At 43.8% G+C, this 7084-nt stretch overlaps 1 protein-coding gene across 2 annotated transcripts in view; it reads left to right on the forward strand.

The window, feature by feature from the left end:
* TMOD2 (tropomodulin 2) overlaps positions 1–7084 on the forward strand; it is a 46692-nt gene that overhangs the window by 4449 nt on the left and 35159 nt on the right. The window lies entirely within an intron of this gene.

Below are 7084 nucleotides of genomic sequence, written 5' to 3' on the forward strand. Positions count from 1 at the left end.
TGCCCCGCAACGGGGGAGGCCACAACAGGGAGAGGCCCGTGTACCGAAAAAAAAAAAAAAAAAAAAAAAAAAAGACAGTTTTCAAACACAGTCTGAGCTATGGCAACTTTTGCGTTTTAAGATTGGAAAGTTAAGAACAAATGGTCTCAGAGACAAACTCTTGATTCTGGTAAGATCTGTTCCTCATTCCCCAATCACCTTGCCCCTTCCAATTGCCTTCTCATCTTTTTTGCCTGAAATTCCTCCTTATCACACCCCATTCTCTGTCCTGCATCGCCTGCAGATATTTCCCAGGTTATGGCAGGAGCCATTTGGTTATTTTAAAAAAAAGACTTGAATGGGCCATCTTCAAATAGCTAGATTCCAAAACACAGGCTTTGTGTTTTGTACACATCTTTGTATTTTCCTGCAGCTAGAAAGGAATTAAATATATAGCATCAATTCCTGTTTTGTTGGAGGATATATTGATAAGCTGATTTTTTTCTAATTTACTAGTTTTAGAAAATGTAGATTTGGCTCTTGTGTAAACTGCTTCACTGATTGTTTAAAAATTACTATAAAATATTGGAGATATATAATAAAGACTAATAACTTCTCACTTACTGACTACCCCCCTTGGAACAAATGATCATCAGTGCGGTGGAAGCCCAAGTTCTCCTTCCCCAATCAACTCCCCCTTCCCTCGCTATGTGGTGTCTGTCTTTTCCATGTGCGGTCCTTTGTAACTTTCCCAGATATGTATGTACTCCAAAACAATTTATGGCACTGTTTTACCCATTTAAAAAACTTCTCACTAGGTTTTACAAGTATTTTTTTCTTACTCTTTTGTAAAAATTGGTCTTTGGTTTGGATCAGATTTAATACATAGGGCTGCTTGTTTTGGCTTTGGTTCTAATTGTGTGGGGAGGGAGGGCCAAAGGCTGGGCACTTCGTGCTGTATCTGATCTTCCTCTTTCATAACACAGTTATACAAATAAGGTAGCAGAAAGAGAAGCGAAGGAAGCCACACTGCTTGTTTTCCTTCTCTGGGCTCGTATCTTTGGTAACAGGAAGAGTTATCAGAGGGCCCACATCATCCTCCCTTCAGCTCAAGTCCTTGCTCCTCTTGTCCGTTTTCTAACCAGTTGGTGTACATGCCTACCTGGACTCCTGGAAGCTCTGTTTGGCGCTTGCTTCACTGCAGTGTGCATATTAGTTTCTCCTTGCACGTTGAGAGCTTGCCATGGGACACACTCTGCCGGAGGTGAGGCTGCGGCAACTCTTTGTAAACTTTCCGAAGAGGACAAATATGAACTCTGGGAGGCCTGGGTAGGGGCTAAAGCAGGCTAGCCATGAGCTAGAAATCTGTGATTTGACTTTAAAAGCTATGTGAATAATGTTTTCACATATATCTATGTTTGTTATTAAAAATAAAACCAGCTTTCCCCCAAATCTTTAAATCAGAGTTGTGCTCCCGGAGGATACACTGGTTTTTTTTTCTCCTCTGGCTTTAGGACCCCCCGATGCACTGGAACAACATATGCAATTTGTTTTAACAGGTACTGTTACATAGTATTAACATGTTATTGTAACTGCTTAGTTAAAGTCTCTCTCACTGCCAAACTGTAAGCTCAGTTAGGGCACAAGATATCATCTGTTCTGTTCACTGCTTTTGTCCCAGCATTGGAAAAGGTGGACTTTCAGTAGATATTTGTTGAATGTATGTACAAGAAGCCCAGGAATATAAAGAATTATGACCTCATCCCTGTCCTCTATGAGTTGGTGGTGTAGTTGGAGAGAGAACCATTTATGTAGCATACATAAAAAATAATGAGAGAGGGATGAACACTCAACTGGTGACATAGGCAACGAGATTTAGGAAACAGAGCAACTTCTGTGCGTTTAGGTGGCCTCAGAAAGTTCCGTGACAGAGAGTGCAGGCTGTGGATATGGTGGAATGATCTCTGGACCAACAGGTCACTTCACCTTTCTGAGCTCATTTCCTTCATTTGACATTTGTTGCACAATACTGGTTGGATGTCTTCTCTGAGTCAAGACCTGTGCTGAGAGCCAGGATTATAACAATGACTAAAACTGATAGTCTCCACCCTCACAGAGCTTAGCAAGGAAGACAGAGATAAAACAAGCAATTGTAATAAAGTCAAGGAGAGCTCTGAATAAGGGGTGTGCCATGGGGTGGGGAGTGACTCAGACCTGCCTGGGGGTCTGAACAAGGCCTCTCTGAGGAATTGAAGCTTACATTGAGACTGGAAGATGAGTTGGCTACCATTCAGCCAGAGAAAGAGGGGGTAAGAGTGCTCTGAGCAGAGGAAACAACATAAGGCATGATCCAGGAGTTGGAAGTGGTCCAGGGGGCTGGAGCCAGGAGGAGGTGGGGAGTGCAGTGCAGGATGAGGCTGATGAGGATGACAGAGGTCAGACTGTGAATTTAAACCTTACCCTCCAAGCGAAGGGAAGCCACTGGAGGATTTTAAGTAACTAGGGCAGAGTTGGTTAAAAAGATCACTTTGGCCATTTGTATGGAGAATGGATGCAGATGGACTAAGGCTGGATGTGGCAGTGCAGGCAAGTGACGTAGGCGGATTCTCAACATGTTTAGGTATGGACCAGATTTGGTTATTGGTGGGCGGGGAGGAGGCAAGGAAGAGAAGATGTCAAGGATGTCTCCCTGGTTTCTTGGCCAAATTCCTAAAATTGGAAATTCCAGAGGAGAAGCTATTTGGAAAGGAAGATGATGTGAATACTTCTGACATTTGAGATGCCTGATTCAGCGAAGTAGAGATATTGGTTCGGCAGTGGAAATATATGGACGTAACCCTCAAGGAACAAAGTCTAGATCAAAGATATGGCTTTGGGGGTCTTCAGGTTATGGATTGTAATTAAAACTTTGGAGGGGATGAGTTTCCCCAGGGAAAGTGTACAGTGTAAGAAAAGAAATGCTAAGACTGGATCTTGTAACATGCCAGTATTTAAGGTAGAGGAAGAATAATTGCCAAAAGAGACCAAGGAGTGATCAGAGAAGCAGGAGAAAAACCATCTGTGTTGCTGGACTGGATGATGGTTAAGGCCTCACTCAGCCCTGACGTTCTGTGGTCCTGCAGAGCTGGGATCTGAGCCAGGTCTCAAAAGCAGACCACATGGATTGACCATGAGAATAGAGAAGGGCATTCCAAGTAATATTACTATATCAGCCAAGGTCCCAACAAGAAACAGAGGACACACTCAAACTGAGTAATTTGAGGGAATTTTAATAAAGAGGCTATTTACAAAGTTGTAGGGAGGGTTTGAGGAATCCAACAAGGCAGAAATCTGGCACTAGCCACATAGGAACCCTTCACCACCCCCAGGCCTGAAGTCAGCAAGGGCGTAGGGGCAGCTGTGTAGAGGGGGCTTCCTGGTAGGCAATGTGGCCTTCTGGACCAACCTTCCTCTCTGCCTGCCCTCCATTTTCCTGCTAGTGCCTCCTGTTGGCCAAACAGAAGCCAGAGAGCAAGGGAGCCTTGATGCTGTGTAAATACATCTTCCTAGGGTACAGAGCAGGGTGGGAAATGAATTGGGAGGGCAAACGAGATATCCAGAACAATTATCTTGGAAAATGGAAGTCTATGAATAAGAGAGTATATTAGTTTCCTGTTGCTGCTGTCACAAATGCAGGGGCCTAAAACAACACAAATTTATTATCACACAGTCTTGGAGGTTGGAAGTCCAAAACAGGTTTCTTTGGGCTAAAATCAGGGTGTCGGCAGGGCTGCATTCTTTTCTGAAGGCTCTGGGGAGAATTCATTTCCAGGCCTTTTCCAGCTTCTAAAGGATACACTCATTTCTTGGCTTTCCGCTGCTTCCTCCATCTTCAAAGCCAGCAATTGCATCACTCTGTCCCTCTGCTTTGGTCATCACATCTCATTCTCTGACTCTTCTGCCTTCCTCTTCCATCTCTTAAGAGCCCTGTGATTACATTGCACCCACCCAGATAATCCAGGATAGTCTCCCTAGTTTAAGATCCTTGATTTAATCACACCCGGTCCCTTTTGCCATGTAAACTAACATATTCCCAGGTTCTGGGGATTAGCATATGGACATCTTTAGGGGGCCATACAGAGAGCGAATAAACAATTTTGGCTGGATAGGAGGGCTCCCTAGGAAAGTAATGAAGACAGAAAACAGAAAGTGCAGATCAAAGCCAAATAATAGGAGTTTGGGATGCTAGACTGTCTGAATTTCATTGTGTAGACAAGAGGGAGCCATTGTAAGTCCTTAATCAGGGAAGTGGCTTGTTAGCAGTGTGAAGAAAGATGATCTAACCATGGTGCTCTGGGTGGCTTAGAGGGAAGAATAGAATCCTTTCAAGATGCAATGAGAGTACTCGAGGTCTGAAAGAACAAAGATCTAAAGCAAGAGTGACAGGAAGGGATGGTGTGAAAAGTATTGTGCAATAAGAATCCACAGGAGGTGGTAACCAGCAAGACAGGGAAAGAAGGAGAAGAAACTCAAGTGGTCTGAGTTTTGGCAGTGACTGACTGGTAGATTAACAGTATGATCCAGAAAACCAGGAGAGCAAGTCTGTTTCAGGGGAAGATAAGAAGTTGGGGTATAGTTGTAGAATCCTGGAATAGAACTGCAAATAGAATCTTATCAACTCTAAGATACCATCAGTTGTAAAATGCACCAGTATTTTACATACCACTGAGAAGAAAAATGCTGCCAATTAAAATGTGGCCCTTCTTGGGAATTCCCTGGTGGTCCAGTGGTTAGGACTTGGCACTTTCACTGCCAGGGCCCAGCTTCAGTCCCTGGTCAGGGAAGTAAGATCCTGCAAGTCACACGGTGTGGCCAAAAAGAAAAACAAAAAAAGTGACCCTTCTTAAAAATATAAGTTTTTTACTTTATTGAAGAGCTGTTTTAGACTTACACATAGATTTTTTGAACTGATGTTCAACAAATTGCACATATTTAAACTGATGCAATTTGACGAATTTTGACATATGCATGCACCTGTGAGGCCATCACCACAATCAAACCCCCAAAATTTCCTCATGCCCCTTCGTAAGCCTCTTCCCCTCCCTACCTCTCTCCCATCCCTAAGCAACTACTGATTTGCTTGCTGTCATATAGAGCAGTTTACATTTTCTAGAATTTTAGACAAATGGAATCATGCCCTATATATTCTTTTTGATCTGGTTTCTTTCATTCAGTATAATTGTTTTGAGGTTCATCCATGTTACTGTGTGTATCAGTAGTTCATTACTTTTTATTTCTGAGTAGATTCCATTATGTGGATATACCACAATTTGTTTATCCACTCACCTACTAATGATCATTCAGGTTATTTACGGTTTGGGCTATTACAAATAAAGCTGCTATGAATACACGTACATTTAAAAAAATAATATATCACCTCTGTGCATACATAAAAAGGGAAAATGGAAATGAATGGGTTAATATTCTTTTTTTTAAAAAACTAATTAATTAATTAATTAATTTTTGGCTACGTTGGGTCTTCATTGCTGTGCACGGGCTTTCTCTACTTGTGGCCAGCAGGGGCTACTCTTCGTTGCGGTCCATGAGCTTCTCATTGCGGTGGCTGCACTTGTTGCGGAGCACGGGCTCCAGGCGCGCAGGCTTCAGTAGTTGTGGCGCACAGGGTTTAGTTGCACCACAGCATGTGGGATCTTCCCGGACCAGGGCTCGAACCCGTGTTCCCTGCATCGGCAGGCAGATTCTTAACCACTGCACCACCATGGAAGCCCCTGGTTAATATTCTTAAAGCTTCTTCATGTTCAGACTCCAACTTTTTGAATCACTCATATTCATCAGTGTCTGGTCTTTTCCACACAGTATCTCCTCTGTGCCATCAAGAGTGGTAATTAAAAAAAAAAAATCTGTAAAAGAACTAAAAGCCTTTGATGTTGGCTCTTAAACCTACTCTGTAAATTATGTTAGGTTTTAAAAGAGTATTCCACTATTTAAAAAAGTCCCTGAGATATTTTCCAAACTCCTGACACCCCTTTTGCTAGGTTTTTGTTTGTTTGTTTGTTTTTTGGTACGCGGGCCTCTCACTGTTGTGGCCTCTCCCGTCGCGGAGCACAGGCTCCGGACGCACAGGCTCAGCGGCCATGGCTCACGGGCCCAGCCGCTCCGCTGCATGTGGGATCTTCCCGGACTGGGGCACGAACCCGTGTCGCCTGCATCGGCAGGCGGACTCTCAACCACTGCGCCACCATTGGGCTATTACAAATAAAGCTGCTATGAATACACGTACATTTAAAAAAATAATATATCACCTCTGTGCATACATAAAAAGGGAAAATGGAAATGAATGGGTTAATATTCTTTTTTTTAAAAAACTAATTAATTAATTAATTAATTTTTGGCTACGTTGGGTCTTCATTGCTGTGCACGGGCTTTCTCTACTTGTGGCCAGCAGGGGCTACTCTTCGTTGCGGTCCATGAGCTTCTCATTGCGGTGGCTGCACTTGTTGCGGAGCACGGGCTCCAGGCGCGCAGGCTTCAGTAGTTGTGGCGCACAGGGTTTAGTTGCACCACAGCATGTGGGATCTTCCCGGACCACGGCTCGAACCCGTGTTCCCTGCATCGGCAGGCAGATTCTTAACCACTGCACCACCATGGAAGCCCCTGGTTAATATTCTTAAAGCTTCTTCATGTTCAGACTCCAACTTTTTGAATCACTCATATTCATCAGTGTCTGGTCTTTTCCACACAGTATCTCCTCTGTGCCATCAAGAGTGGTAATTAAAAAAAAAAAATCTGTAAAAGAACTAAAAGCCTTTGATGTTGGCTCTTAAACCTACTCTGTAAATTATGTTAGGTTTTAAAAGAGTATTCCACTATTTAAAAAAGTCCCTGAGATATTTTCCAAACTCCTGACACCCCTTTTGCTAGGTTTTTGTTTGTTTGTTTGTTTTTTGGTACGCGGGCCTCTCACTGTTGTGGCCTCTCCCGTCGCGGAGCACAGGCTCCGGACGCACAGGCTCAGCGGCCATGGCTCACGGGCCCAGCCGCTCCGCTGCATGTGGGATCTTCCCGGACTGGGGCACGAACCCGTGTCGCCTGCATCGGCAGGCGG

Source organism: Physeter macrocephalus, chromosome 11, assembly GCF_002837175.3.
Source record: "Physeter macrocephalus isolate SW-GA chromosome 11, ASM283717v5, whole genome shotgun sequence".
Classification (NCBI taxonomy): domain Eukaryota; kingdom Metazoa; phylum Chordata; class Mammalia; order Artiodactyla; family Physeteridae; genus Physeter; species Physeter macrocephalus.